Source organism: Coloeus monedula, assembly GCF_965178545.1.
Source record: "Coloeus monedula genome assembly, chromosome: 1".
Taxonomy (NCBI): Eukaryota; Metazoa; Chordata; class Aves; order Passeriformes; family Corvidae; genus Coloeus; species Coloeus monedula.
In genome coordinates this window covers 40,325,657-40,341,668 of record NC_138781.1, presented here as the reverse complement: position 1 = coordinate 40,341,668, position 16,012 = coordinate 40,325,657, and positions in this window count along the sequence as shown.

Sequence of the window (16,012 nt, the reverse complement as noted above, 5' to 3'; positions counted from 1 at the left end):
AGTGTGTAATTTGTTATGATTTACTTCGTTATTAATTGTCCATGCAGGCTGCATTGTAGTGGTGATTTTTAACTATGGACACCTGAAGTATTCCACACTTAACTTTTTATGAAAGTACACCAAGGTCTAAGCATCATAGGTACTAAGTAATTTGCAGAGCAGATACACCTTCATTTTTCCTATTGAAAAGTCAGAAATTACTTTCTGATGGGAGTCATGGAGTTAATTAATGATTGAAGTAATTTTCTTGTCTGTGCACACTTCCTGAACAGATGTGCTTTTCCATTTTGACTGTGGTAGTTTATCAGTTGTTGGTATGGAGACAGCATATAGGTAAACTATTTAATAAAAAAACTGATAAACACCAGATACTGGAAAAACTGAATAAGGAGTTTGTGAGGGGAAATTATCTTCTATTTCTTAATTTTGCTACTAGACAAATTATCTTGACTATGGTTGTTCTCAGTGGGTGAAAGGGTAGCTGACTAGAGGAGTAGCATATTCTTCCCATGTACTATAGAAAAAACATACGGTACCCAGTGGTTTGCTGTAGTCAGATGAGCTGCAGAACTAGAATTTAATAAAAGTTCTGCGCATTTACAAATCATTTCTTTTCATAGCACAGTGAAAGAATACAATTCAGTGGTAAATGAAATTAATGTGTTTACCAGTGAAGAGACAAAATATCTATTGGTATATGATATCGTCATAAGGAATTTTGAAATCCATGACAATTAAATCGATTTTTAAAAGATAAAGATCTTCAGGCACACAAATAAGTTGTCACTATGGCAATCAATAAAATGCAGTGCTGTCCTCCTGCTGGTAACTCCAGCTAACAGTTAAGATCTAAAAGACAAGACAGAAAAAATGTCAGTCCCTAGTCTAGGTAAGAGCAGTCAGAAGAAAGATAAAAAAGACATCAAATATAGACAAGATAAATGCAAAATTGAAAGGAATGAATGATGCCCTGTGTTATCTGTGTATAATACTTGAGATGCAGCAAGTGGTGTTTGGACTGGATGCAGGCAAGGCCTCATTTAATAGCTGAGGTAGTTACCCATTCTGCAGCCTTCAGGGGAAAAACTGCACAATCACTGTGTTGAGAACCATACTGCTGATTCAGTCTCAGGGCTGGGAGAGAGACTTCTAGATGAGGTTTCTTCTGGTCCTGTATTCTGTGATTTCCTTTAAATAGGGCCCAAAGCAGAGCCCCTTCAGGAAATGAAAACAGCAAAGGCTTGCTGAAAGGCAGCAGCCTGCTGTGTCTCTGAGCAAGGCTTATATGTCTAGGGAATCTCCAGTTAGGTGGTTAAGACATGTATGATTGTCTTGAGTCTCAGGAATACATATAATGAGGCTGGATCATGTATTTGTACATGAGGAAATAGACATTTTACAAGAATCTCCTTGAAACCTGGAGGAAAAACCCCAAAACAGCAACCAACAACCAAACAAAAAATAACCTTATTTGCCATTTGTCAGATCAGTATATTTTTAGGACTCCTGCTGAAATTTGTTGGGACACTTTGATGCTACTTCAAGGAAGGAGCTAAGAGGATGGGCTGGAATCAGCTAATCTTATGCATGTGAGTGTTGTGAAAGGTGATGCCCACATTCTTTGTCAGTAACCAGTTTAAGTCTTCCTCCTCCACTAACAAGTCTTTTCTAGGAGAGAAAATTGCCAGATGAACTTCGTGGTGTTTGAGCTTGTTTCCTGAGGCCTGAGCTCACAACCTCAGTGCTTTTGTTCATGAAATCCGTAAGATGACATTGCATCCCCTCTCCCTGTATTTGGCTCCAGCAGACAGAGGTGTGGAACCTGAAAACAACCACAGGAAAAGAAACATACATGCTACATAACAGACCAATGCAAAATACGTAATCTATGTATGATAGACATCTCACCTTTTAAAATTTTAGATCCAAGAAGAACGTATTGAAGAACAGTGACATTTACACCATAAAACTGTTAAAGACATTTTCTGGCAACCAATGATTGTCTGCCTGATTCAGAATATTTGCTGAAATCAGCATTCATGACTTTGTAGAGAATTATTCTCTGTCTTCTCCCTGTGGTATATCTTGTGTTTTAGACTAATCCATGAAGCTTTCAAATTGATTTTACTTAACCTAGAAGGAATAAAAGATCAAAATGACATCAATAGCAGCTGATACACTGTGCTCAGTATGCAAGATGCTGCCTTGACTAGCTATAGTAAGTCTAATAATTCTGCTCATCTCTCCTACTTTGTAATTTCTTTGGATGCAGCCATGAGATAGAATCTTAGAATCATTTAGGTTGGAAAAGACCCTTATGATCACTGAGTCCAACCGTAAACCTAACAGCTAAGTCCACCATGTCCACATCTTGTTCTTAGCACCACATCTACACATGTTCTAAGTATCTCCAGGAATGGTGACTCAACTACCCTGTTCTAGCGCTTGGTAACACTTGCAGAAGTTGCAAAAAACACTTGCAGAAGGTGAAAGACTGTAACCGGCAATCCTCAGAGGAAAGACTTCACGCTTTTTCTAAGTACCAGACATTTTCCACTAGTTCACCAGCTGTCTAGTAAGGAGCCACTTCAGGTATGAATTACCACCAGCATTTAGAAGTGCCAGCTCTTTGGAAGTGTAAGCATTTTAGTTATTTGCTGCAGGGAATTGTGGGATGTGGATTGCAGAGAGCAAAGTGAATAATCCAAATCTGGCATTGGGATTTGGCAAGGATGTGTTCCTGACAGGGTAGGTTTTTTCAAATACGTGGTTGATGATTCAGGTTGAATTACTTGAAGTTTAGATTTGGATCCTCAAAGATACACAGCTGCCCAAATTCCTCAGATTAGGAATTATGCACCTGAAAATAGAGAGGGATAAAATACTACTGACAAGTACTGATTTTCTGTGCTGCTCTGGTGGCTGATAGGCATGCTGGTGAAAGTTCATTGGGAGGCTGGAATAGGAGTGAATGTGTTTGCTGCGTGTATTTCAATGAGCTGTTCTTGGCGCAGCTCTAAGCAGAGCATGTTTGTACCTGCTCTCATTTTAAAGGTGTAACTGGACTCAGCACTTCTTTTCTTTTTCTTTAGTTCTATTTTCCAGTGGGATCATAAATACATGACACGGTGAAAGCATGATAAATCAGCCACGTCTGCTCTAAATGCTGCTGTCTGCAGAGACATACAGCTTAAGTTATGCCAATCTGAGGTAGTTCTCTCTTATGCTAAAAATTACACTCTGTACCATAATTTTAATACAGACTTGCATCTTTTCTTTCCTTCTTAAAGCCAAGAAGACGCTTTAAGTGGGACATAACATTGTGACAGTACCTGTGTGCATGTTGTAGGGAGGAAGGGTTTTTTTAAGGCTTGCCAAATATGTTTAAAAGGAAAGACCAAATAATTCTTTCTGCAAGTAGGATTGACTGGGAGAAAACTTTGCTGAGTGTGATTCCAAGTTCTAATTTTGCTTATTTGTGTTTATTTAAATCTAACATATTTGCACTGAAGTCATTGGAGCTGCACTGAATTAAACTATTGCAGAATTTACATCAAATGGTCCCCAGAGCTGTTTGTGCTGCTGTAAGCAGTTACAATTCATAACAGTAAATGAGCTAATATGTGTATGGGAGATTCTTTTTGGATAGTGTGAGATACAGAGACTGTCAATCCAATTCTCATGAATGGAATTTTCTACAGCAACACTGAAAAAAATCACATTTCCTCTTAGTGGAATTTAGAAAACTTAGAAGTACAGAAAATTCACTGGAATCTTAAAAAAAAAAATAAAAAAAAGTCCTTCATTGGCATCTGGGTGATACTCTTCAATCTTTTTACAGTCCTCATTTTTAGGCATAAAACTGACAATCTTTCAAGTCATTTCTGTCTGACAAAATAGGCCTAATGTTAGGAGGCCCTGTTACTGCAAAACTAGCCTTTTCTGTTTCTGGTCCAAGGAGCAGAAACAATGTTTTATTTGGATTGTCCTATCTCCAGGGAAATAATAACTTGTGCATACAGCCTTTGAAGTAGTTAGGGATTTGATGCATCGTTTTGGTAAACTAACAGTATTCCGTGCAAAGAATTAGATTAACTCTATCTGACATTAGATGTGACGTGTTCGATCAGAGAGTTTTCCTTAGGCAACAGCAAAACAAAAAGCTAAAGGAAATCAAAACAAGAATCGAAACATTTTATGGAAAGCCATCAGTCTCTTTTCTCCCTTGCAACCTCCCCCCCTTTCTCTGATAATAAATTTTATTCATTTTTTATTGTGAATCTTCAGTCACCTTCAACTGAAAAGAGCATCCTCACATTGCCAAATACACATTTCCAGGAAAAAAGATATTTTTTTAAGTCCAACTCTGCTCTCTTTCTCCTTCATTAGAATAGTGTCATGTGTGTCTAATACTGGTTCTTCAAGAGTGTTGAGCTTATAAAGAGTATTGGAGTATTGTAGTCACTTGCACTTATGAGATCCAAAATACATACTTAGTATATCCAACGTATAACACTCATGTATGAAGATGCCGCATAAATCATACATTGCATTAAAAACAATGAAACTGACATTTAACCATGAGATAGGATGTACAAACATATCTACTGGCCAAGTTAGAAAATAGTTAAACTTGACTGAATACATATAGGAAAAGAAATTAAGTATAAGTGCTTTGATGGGCATAGAGACAAACAGAAAGAAGTCCACAGTCAGATTAATTTTGCACAAACAATATGCTTTGCAAGAAGAGCAGAAAGATAAAATCCAGCATGAAGCTCTGATAAGGAGTTATTAAATGAATTCTGTTTCTGCAAAGCTGTTCCAATAAGATAACGTAAGAAGCAAACATTATAGGCACAGTTGTCAATAGGTTGGTTTCAACCTAGCAGCAATGGTTTGTGTGACACAGGCTCAGGCTGCCAGCATGAAGCTATGTCCTTAGGTACAATATAGAACACTGAATGCAGATCAATCTCTGCTAGCAGAAGTAAAGAGAGAGGCTGTAGTGCTTAGGCTAATTCCATATAGACGAACCCAGGCCAGCTGTTCAATTTCTTTATGCCTGTCACTAGCCTTGGCCAATGTGACTACCGCCAGGTCTGACACTAAAAGCTAGAGTGGATAATGGCCTTTGTCTGCTTGGCTGTTATGTTCGTGCTCAGGGTCTTTGTGATTTGCCATCATTATGAGCGGCTACAAACACTAAATGCACAGGCACTGTGAAGGGCATCCTACCAGCACCCAAAGTCCTGTTCTGTAGGACCTTTGCTGTGCTCTATGTCCATGGAAAACTTAATCTTTTATTTTGCAAGAGGTGTGAATGCCATACAATGAGTATCTTGTCAAAATTCCTTGACTAAGAAACATATTTGGGTGTGGGCACTGGCAAAGCTGTGTTAGCACGTGCCTGTCAGCTGCACTGTGGGACCTGGCTGCACCTGTGGCCTCTGCTAGCTGCAGCCATGAGGTGAAGGGTGTAAGTTTAAACTGCTCACTCTGGTGCAGTGGGGATGCATGTAGCTGCATAACACAGAGAGCCAATGGGCTGTCATATGCTACTTTCCAGAGTCAGGACCATCAGGACCACTTTCAGTGCTCTCCTAGCCTCCTGGTGTGCTCCTCAGCGGAAATTCTCAGTCCTTTCCTTCAGTCTGCTCCCTTAGGACATGCCCTTGGAATAAGCTGGTCTTAAAAAGTAAAATTTTTTATTCTCTAGATACCTGCATGCATCTCGTACATTGAAAAGGTGGGGGAATGTTGATTACAGACTTTGTGAGTGAGAAAAATGTGTGCTAGAATAATTTGAACTGTCTTCCCTTGCTCTTACTGTGTCTCTTTCAAAGTGTAGGTTTAACCTGATTTAGGACAGAGCTATTCCTGCTGTAAATGAAGTCCATATCCCCCTCCTCAATGTATATCTTCCATCAGGGATAATCCCTCAAATCCATTCTCAGTGGTCACTGCCAACAGTTCTCCTTCTGGATCTTAGGAGGGACGAGTGACAAGTGACAACAGGAGTAACAGCACTGGAGCGGCATCACTGCCAGGTTTCTCAAGAACCTTTCTATTCTGGAGGAGAGCAGCCTGGATTGTATGTTTTCCTCACTTCTCAGTAAGGCTCTTGCTGTACCTTTACCTAATGTGTTTCCAGCAGAGCTCACTCTTGCCTTCCAGGCTTCAACAACCATGTAAATGTGTCCTGCAGTGGGATCCAAGAGGCAGTACAAACCTGCAGGCCTAAGGGATCCAAGAATCCTTTCCCAGGCAGCAGTACAGTTTTGAGATGGAGATTTTGTGTGGCAAGGTGGGCTAGGAAATTAGCTTCTCAGAAAAGAGTTATGGTATCTGGGTTCCTGGGTGGTGGAGCTCTAAAAAGCAACTGCAGTTTATGCTACCTGAAGAACAAAGACACCATGGGATAGTTTCTGGAGGATTGTTCTTATCAGGACCAGTCATTTGGAACCTGTGCTGGCAATCTACTGTCTAAGTATGTCCAAAGAGTACTTAGTTTCTACTGTCTTATTTTAGTAACACAGTCTGGACTTTGTTACTAGGAATCATGTTTGGGCCTGTTAATAAAGGTGCTTTGAGGTGCCCCAGATTTATAGTATGCAGCTTGCTTGAGGACTGTAGGAAGGATAGAAGGAATGGCCTTTGATTTGTCCCTACATTCTTGCCTGAAAAAAACCATGCTGGTAGTGCTGAGTGACATTTTCATCCTGCAAGCTTGGTGTTTGAGAGGAATCTCTGCATTTGAAATAGCATGGGAAGCAGTGAGACATCCTGTGTCAGCAGTGTGCAGGAGACATTCAGGGCTCTTTCACCAAAGCCAAATAACTTTGTTACAACCGAGCTGAAAACAGACTCAGGGTTAAAACTGACGACAGAGTGGAAGAGCTGCTGTCTGTGGGGTTTAGTCAGTATGATAGCTTAAGCACCATCCTTCCTCTCTTTTGTAGTAAGTCCTACTGGCTTGGGTTGCTTTGCTGCTCCTGAAGGCAGCTGCAGTTGGGGGAGCTTTTCATTACGGAACCCTATTTCTCTCTGCAGAGCCTCACAAGTGCAGGCACAGTGAGCATGCATAATGGGTAGTTTATTTAGTAATGTGCAGCCCAAGTAACACAAGTGCTCCTTACCTCACAACTCTTTTTTTAAAATTTAGTTTAACTTTGTTTTTTTTCTATGTATCAGTGATAGTAATGGCAAAGGCAACAGGTACCAGCGCTGGATGTCCTGGTACTGATACATCACACAGTCTGTGAGCGACTGCTCTATTGGATCTAGGACATGGAACTTTTATTGCCCTGTGTGTCCAGCTGAAATTTTTGCTCTGTATTTGAACAGTTGTCTCGGTTTTGAAAGACAGGTGTCTGCTAAGGAAGGCAGAAGCCTCCCTTGAAGTGTCAGATATAACCCCTTTTCCCTCTAAGTTATTATATTTTGAAATCAAGGGCCTTTAGGCAAAGATGTGGGAAATAGGAATAACAGTTCTTTACTATATATATACATACATATATGTATGTATATAACCATTCAAACAAACAGCAATAACTCTGGCAGTAACAGCAAACAATCCCAAACCCAGTGCCAGCCTTCTCGGCTGTCGGGCCCTTTCCCCTCGGGTGCAGTTCCGCTCGCAGCCGGCAGGGGCGCTGGCGGCTCCCGGTGAGCAGGGCAGGTGCGATGGTTCCCCCGCGGCTGCAGGGGGCGCTCCGGAGCGAGCTCGGGGAGCACGCGGCCCTGGTGGCCTGGGATGCCGGGAAGGGATGGGACAAAGGCTTCACAAACCCCTGGGCAGCCGACCCCGGACTCTCAGGAACAGCAGGCTGGAACGGCAGGCTAGAGCGGCAGGCTAGAACGGCAGGGACGGGCACAAATCCCGGGTGGCAGGCGAGATGTATCCAGATGGGAGAACCCCACGGATGCCCAGGCAGGCAGGGCGAGCAGGGCTACAGCGTAGCGAAAACTCGAAGCAGCAGCAGCGGAGCAGGGCAGCCACAGCCCGGCCTCCAGCAGGGCAGGAAAAGCGACTTTTGGGGTCCCGGCGTTGTTTCCAGCAGGAAGAAAAAGCGGCCAAAAGAAAAAAGCAGCAGCTCCTTTCTCTGCAGCTTCTCTCTCCGGACGCTCAGAGCGAACTGCCCCCACACCCAGGTGTAGACAAAAGAGTAGCCAGGCCCGCTCCACCCCCCTTTTTGTCTTTCTTAAGTACAGCTATTTGTCCCGTAGCAACATGCATATGGGAGAAAATTCCTTTAACAGGAAAAAAACCTAAGACTAAACTAAAACCCCAACAACAGTATATAGCACAGACATAACCAGTACTTCAAGGACTGTCACATAAACAAGTCTTGCAAATAGGCAGGGTAAGTAAACAAGGGGGATATTTTTGATCTATGCTTATAACAAGTTGTCATTGCACGTCAGCAATTTCACCCATGTTAACTGTAGGGGATTGGAAGAATAAGATACCTCGGGGGATGATTATGAAGAGCTTCAGCTAAATGAAAAGCTGCAGGAAGAAAGCACAGGGCTCCAGTTAGAAATTCTAAAGGAGGAGATAGAAGAGTCTGATGTGATGAGCAAGTTGGAGATGCAAATAAAGGTGCAGTATTGCAGCAATTGTAGCTGAACTACTGGGGGCTGCCATGGTTCTCTCTCTTTTGAGGGCTGAGCCAGACAAAAATGAATCCCTTTTTTCAGGATTGGTTCTCAGATGGCTCTCCTCACCAAACAATTGCAGAATCAGCAGTGTTAGCACAGGAGAATTACATGGTAGCATGCAGAGGAGAGCAAGACTGCAAGCAGCCCCAGGTTCTGATTAAACCACATAGCTATAGGATCACACACCAACCTTCTGACTCTGAGTCAGAAATAATAGGCACAAGGGAAGCAGTTAAGAGCTGATTTTTCTTCAATGCCATGAGCTCTGCAAAGAGCTAATATAATCTTGCTCTCAGGGACTAGATTTGAACAGAGCATTTCAGTAGTAGAAATAGATGGTGGGATGTACTCCCTTGTATGGTACAATGCGCAAAACTCGAAACTTGGTGGTAGCAATAGGCTCTAGAATTGTAACTTGTCGCTGGCCTAGGCATCTTGAGAGAACAGTGATATACTTGAGTTATCTGGGGTGTAGCCTCTCACAGGGGAAAATCCTTTCCTCTGTAGACAGAGAGAACATAAAGTAGCCAAAAATATCTGATTACTGTTGCTCCTGCCCGGAGACATCTCTGTTGCAAAGCTGTCCTATTTTAATGGAACCATTTTTACCCACTCTGGGTCCTCTCCAAAGACTAGTGTCAAAAGGATTTTATTTTAACTAAAAACTAAGAAGAAGGAAAGCCAGATATGCTCTTGAAAGCTAATCATTCTCTCTGCAGAAGAAATTGTTTTCTAAATAACGTTAAGTCCTTTCAGTCTCCTAGTGCCAGAGTTCTTTGGGGAATTACTCTATACTCTAGTCCTCAGCAAAGTAAGCTTTCCTGCAGCCAAGTATTAAACTCTGAGCTTTATTTTTATCTGCAGTTTCCTTGGCAAATTGTGAAGCTTATGTTTGGCATTTTATTTCCCTCTACAATCTTCTATCTTTGGTTTGTATTACACTTTGCAGATCTTAGGGTTTATACAGGGTTTTGGGTGGGTGATATAAATTATAATAGGTTTTATATAATGTAATTTAGAAGCTTAAGCAAAGAAAGCCATATTCTGTACTAGAAGATTTGTGTAGAGGTTTGCTGAACTTATGTTAATACTGAATTAACAACTATTTTCAGTAGTTTTTTGTTTTTCTTTCAAATGAAACCGTAATGGAGAGGAAGGTGGAGAGCAAATTTCTTACTGAAATGCAATACAACAGTAACACTTAAATATCTTAGGTGATCTGAGAATAGAGACCAAACTTGGGGCCCTAACATTGTCATTATTATGTCTATTTTCTTTGAGAAACCAAATCCTAGAAACTTTGTTTTTATAGGCAATTTTTGTGTGCTAAATTTCTGGGATATTTTTCTCTGTAGCTACCATAGTAACTTTTTATTAAGTAGAAAAAAAAAATAAGTGTGTATAATGATTGCAAGACTGTATGTTCTTATTGTACCTTGCAATTAGGGATCAAAAAGTATGTTACAATTATTGGTTGTACTAAGTCAGAACTGAATGTGTAAACATGATTTCTGTATCTGCTGGTGTAAATGAATGTTTTACTCACAGCTTAAGCAGGTCTGATTGTAAATGAAACTGCCAAAATCACTCCAAACCACACCACAGAGCTGAAGATAAAAGAGTTGTCTCTGTATGTTTTTACTTGTGACAGAACAATATAAATAAAAGCTTAAGACAAATGCTGATGGGAAGATAAGGTGGAAAGCCAAACCACAGTGCCTGTTACCTTCAAACTCCAGCAGGCTGGTGGTGGCAGCTTTAAACTGGGAAGTCTCATGTGGGTTTGTTGAACAGGCTTCTAGTACTGGTTTAGATCCAGAAACTGGGAAGGAATAAAATAAGAACCATTTCTTGGCTATAAATGGCAGCTCCCATAAAAGGCAAAGGAGAGTCATAAAATGTCAGCAGCTATCTGGAGTTACATCTCTATGGACACTTTCTCACCAGAGTGACCAGCCCAACAGAGTTCCATGCTAATGTCCCAACTTGGTTCTCAGTTCAGAAGTGGCTCATGCCTGGTCAGCTTCTCTCCCTCTGTCTTTTCCTGCACTCTTTTGAGATGATATACTGCTATTGCTTAGGCTGTACATGGACTGCTTGACACAGATGCAGCCAAGCCAGGGTAGCCAAGATGATTTACACAAGCTGCAAATCTTTAGTAAGGAAGAGTCTTGTTCTGAGTATGTCTTGTTCAGGAAAGAATGAAACAATAGAGACTGTATTTGGCTTTTTCTACCCCTTCTGCATCCAGGCCAAGATATTTTTCTACTAGATGCAGTTAGTATAGGTCTTTATGATCAAATATTGTTGGAGTATTAGAACTACAAATATGGAAGAAAAAAATAATTTCTAAGCTGAAATAAAACAGGCTTCAGGAGAGCTATGTGATGTAAATGGGATCTTGGACGTAAGTATGTGTTAGTTTTAAGTGCAAATATGCCTTTAGATCACTCGCAGACATCATCAAAGTCAGCATCCAAAAAAATCAGCTTAGTCTATGTCATTTTAGGTAATACTGCTCCTATGACATTTTGTACTTGTGGCAGTACTCTTCCTTTGGTGCCATAGGAACTTCCAATATCCTGGATGTGGTGATAACACTTGTTTCCAAAAATCCTCTTATATCCATTGATAAAATGCTTAAATCAGAATAGTGAACATTAAGTTGGGGTTTTTTTAAGAAGAAAGAATCTGAAAATCTGCATCAAAATTAGAGACGAATAGAAATTCTGTGCAAGTCTTTACAAAGCACTAGTGAATCTGCTGATGTGACTCAGAGCCACTGCTTTCAGTTAATATTCCTACCACGGAAATAATACTCATGTCACTTTCAAGAATCACAGAGTCATAGGATTGGGCGGGACACTGAGCTACCCCATGGGCTGATGTCGCTGCACATTGGAGGGGATTGAAGGAGGTGACCTTAAGGTTCCCTCCAACCCAAACTGTTCTGTGATTCTGTGATACCACATCTGAAGAAGTAACACAGGGATAATTGTTTCGCTTTTACTTGAGACTGAGAATACTTTAGCAACAGTCGCCAAGGTAAGCAAGAGTTCTGTAACTGGGAGCTATGGGACTTGAAATGAGAGTTATGAATTCGGTTCAAGATTTGTGCCTATTTTCTTGGTTTTTTTTCCCAGGTTTGGCTATTTGAAATTTAAATTGTTACATGTGCACTAACTAAAGAATCTAGATTTTCCTAAATTTTGGAGTATCTGCTGTAACCCATTTAGCACATGGTGGCAATCATGTGGTCACTAATAAAGATATCTGGTTACTGACGCAAAGCGTTTCATATTAAGTAGCCCAGTTTAAAAGATGCAAGTAACTGTGTCTTGTAAATATCTTTCCCAAAAATCTACTTCCTTATTCTGTTTCCACAAGTTTTCTCTTTCCTTGTTATTTATTTAAAAATAATTTATTTAGATACTGCTCCCTCTTTAATATATTTAATATATGATCTAATATCTGATGTTACTAAAGTCCTTTGGATGAATTTCTGAGCAAATGTTGTGTATGAAACTTTCTGCTATGTTAGGTGGCCTGCATGATCACAAAAAGAAATTTTTCCTTTCAAGAAATTTGACTTTTCTGTTATCAGATTGGAATTTGAGATTGTCCAACTATGTTGCGCCTTTAAAAGAGACCACACTAAAGAAGTAGCATTGTGAAGAGTATAAAGGGCACTTTAGCAGCACAAAGAAAGAAGTGCCTATCCCATCTATTCATACACCTGTACAGAAAACTCTTTTTGCAATACAAAATACACAAGAAATGAACTCATAGTTCAAGGAATTTTGAAGGCACCTAAGTGGAAGCTGAATGTGTCAGTATAGCCAGATGATTTTTGAAGACAGGAAGACAGGATAAAATTTTAATGTTGCAAATTCAAAGGAAGAAAGTCCAAGAACCTCTTTTCTGTTGACATTTTGGTATCAACAGACTCCAACTTGCTTTCTCACCTCATCCACCAATAGTATCAATCAGTCAAGAAAAGCCAATTTTGAGGTAAAATAATTGCATTTTACTAAAACTGGAAATCCATGTGCTCTGGCTATAGGCATTTTAATCCTTTGCTAGACAAATACAAGTGCATTAGCAAACTTTTTCTGAACTTCTATAGCATTTTTTGCCGAGATTGGCCTGTAACTTCATAGGCAAGTTATTTTGCAATAGCTGTGGAATTAAGGTGAAGTCCATATTTCAGATCTGAAACTATAAAATGCAACTTCTCCATAATTGGAAATTTCAGTGACTAGATGTCTGTCAGGGCCACAGCTATTTGTATCTTGCCAAAAACAACTTGGTGGTTCGCAATCACAAGGGAAAACTAAGCTTCCCAGCTGGCTGATGGGTTGTAATCTGACTCCTACTCAGTTACCAGAGTGCTGCAGAAACATGTGTTCCATTTGTTGACAGAACGATTGTCCCGGGTAGCATTTAGTTACAATTCGGTACTTTCATAAATATTCTAAGAACTTATGTGGTACAGCACAGAAAGTGCAGGTAGCAGTTTCAATTTGCACTGCGATGGCCTAGGGCCATCACTTCTAAGATCACTGCCAGCTCACTCAGCAAATCCTCCAGACTGGAGTACAGGCTATTTAGGAATTGAGACAGGTCATGCTGTACCTTGCTTTCCTTAGCTGGCAATTCTCATTTTTAGCTGCTTTCTTCTTGCTCTAAGCCTCACAGCTTCTTTGCCCAAAATTGTCTAATGGGTGGGATTTGTGCCATGGTGATTTCCAGACTGAAGTAGAGTAAGTCGTTAGAATTGAAAGCACACATGTGGAAGAGTCCTGAACGACAAGAACCAGAGTGCATTTTGATAATGGCTCAGGAAAATTTTCAGCTCTGATCTGGTTTTTTCTAGGCTTTTTTGGTGGACATCCTACCTCTTAATACAATCAGGTGAATGCCTGTTTATTAAGAAAAAGATACAAGGATAGATCAGATTAAGGACCTGGAAAGTATTATTTTGTTTCATGTTATCTATTGGTGATGTATCGTTTTTTGCTAAGAAGAATATTCTGAGGGACAGTAATCTCTGAATTTATGCTGTAATGACTTTCTCTCGTGAACACTGCACCTACATTTGCCATTGATGATTATTCCTTTCAGTTAAGACTCTTTAATGTAATATGTTGTAATGGTAATTGTTCTTTAGAAGTCTCAGATAGGAGATCTGAACTTTCTAGAAGTCATGTTTACACGGGGACTTGGACAACAGTTCCCCCATGGGAGTTTATAATCTCTGTAATTCTTAATCTGATTTGCATTAGGGAATACATACAGCTCATTAGCAGCACTGTTGTCTTAATTACCACATAACTAAATGTGGGACATTCATTTGACTTGTAAATAAATGTTCCATATATCCATGGTCCTCTAAGAGTGCCAGCAAACGGGAGATAGTGAGGATGACAATCTATGCAGTATTTTTCTTTAAGTGAGGGGGGAAGCAAAGTAGGCCACCCACTTCCTCCCCCAAAATATCACAAAGCTGTGCCTAGTGGGATGTGTAACCTCATTTGCATCAGTCGAGCTCTTCGTCCACAAACACATTTTTCACTATGCTGATCATGCTCTGTTAGGAGCAACATTCAAATCTGTTCTCTCCCAGGAGGGCAGGAGTGAGAGAATTACCTTCCTGTTTTATTGGCACCTTCTTGCTTAATTCCCCTTTTAAAGCAAAGGTTTCCTATCTCTTGTGGAGAAAATAGAAATATATGGGGTTATGCTTTAATGTAAGAGAAAAAAGGCAATGTTAAAAAATTCTGATAATATTCAGTAAAACACTTAAGTTGCAATCTGTATTTAAATATTTTGATTTATTCTAACTGTTTATTTAAATATTAGAAGACTATGACTTTGTTATGCCGCTGTTTTTTATCTCTAAGTACCTTACTTCTCAAGAGCTGAAACTTCTTAAATATGGAAGAAAAGTATTTCAAGTTAGGCATGCTTTTTGGCTATGTTCTTGGTCAGAAAACAAAGACCACAACAGAAAATTGAAAACTTTGTATGAAGTAAAGATACTTCATTTGGAAAGGCAATGATTGCATAAATGTATTGTCTATTTTTGATTTTTTTTAAAAATCCCAACTGATTATTGAAAAAAAAGGGAAATTATGTTAATGCAGATGATGTTACAATTGTTTATAAAGATATAGTCACCAGATGCTGGGTGAAGACCTTGTGGTAGGACATTTTGAAACAGAAATGCCAACTCTGAAGGCCTTTTATATGTAGATAATTGGCATGTGGTGCATTGGGCGTTTTGGAACTGAGTCCAGAGGGTGCCCAAACTCATTTAGAACTTGGCTTTTCATCACAACAGGTATGATTAAACTCCCTGGGGTGATGGAAGAGAAACTGTGTGGGAAGAATACGATCATCTGGAGAGCCTTATGGGAAAAGAGATTTGGTGTCCCATATTGCACAACTTACCTCAGCTACCTGGAACCCTGGATATATGAATATCTTTGGTGTTTATTTACTGTCTTCCTTCTGTGCATGTGAAAATTTTTTGCAGAAGTTGACTAATCTTTAATATTCTTCCTTGGCTGAGGAATAGGTTAAAGGTTAAACTCATGACTTTCGGCTAGGTAGGGCTTTAATAAAGGGTACTGATTGTTTTGGTGATGTGAAGGCCTGCATGGGTGAGGTTAAAATATTACACTGAGAGCCTGTATAGAAAACAAGGAACAAGTGCAGCTGTGAAATGTGTGAGACCACATGATTGGAAAGAACTTCTTGGAATCTTTTCTTGGAAGAGTCTTCTCCTGCTGCAGGCATTTACATGCTAAAGTCCTTAATTACTACTTCAAGGACTATCTTAAGATTTTAGCTTTCTCAAGCTTGCCCAAAACGTGTCCTAAAAGGGTTCCCTAGATTTCATTCTTCTGATGTCTAGAAACCTTTTCCAGCCTAAATTGTGCCAATGTTATCTTTTATGCTAAACAACTATTCTTTACTTTGTCCTGGGGAAAAAGTAAATACCATGACTACCACAGAGCTAAATCATGTGAAGTTGGAATGTCAGGAAGGCCCCTCCTTCTCCCAAGCTGGCCATGGTGATGCTAAGTTAGCACGGTGATGCACTGAGCATTGAACACACGGTCAAGAGGATGGATTTCACTGCTTTTCTATACAAGGTGTACATTTTAGATACTGTACACAAGTACAGATGGATGGGGTAAGAAATACAAATTGGTGTTAAAGATCAGGTGCATATAATTGTGACTTATATGGACATTTGACTGAAAATTTCTTTGAAGTCTGCTACTGCTACTGTTGATGGTCAAATTTGTTATTTCTGTTGGTGTAGTTAGACCAGGTCATT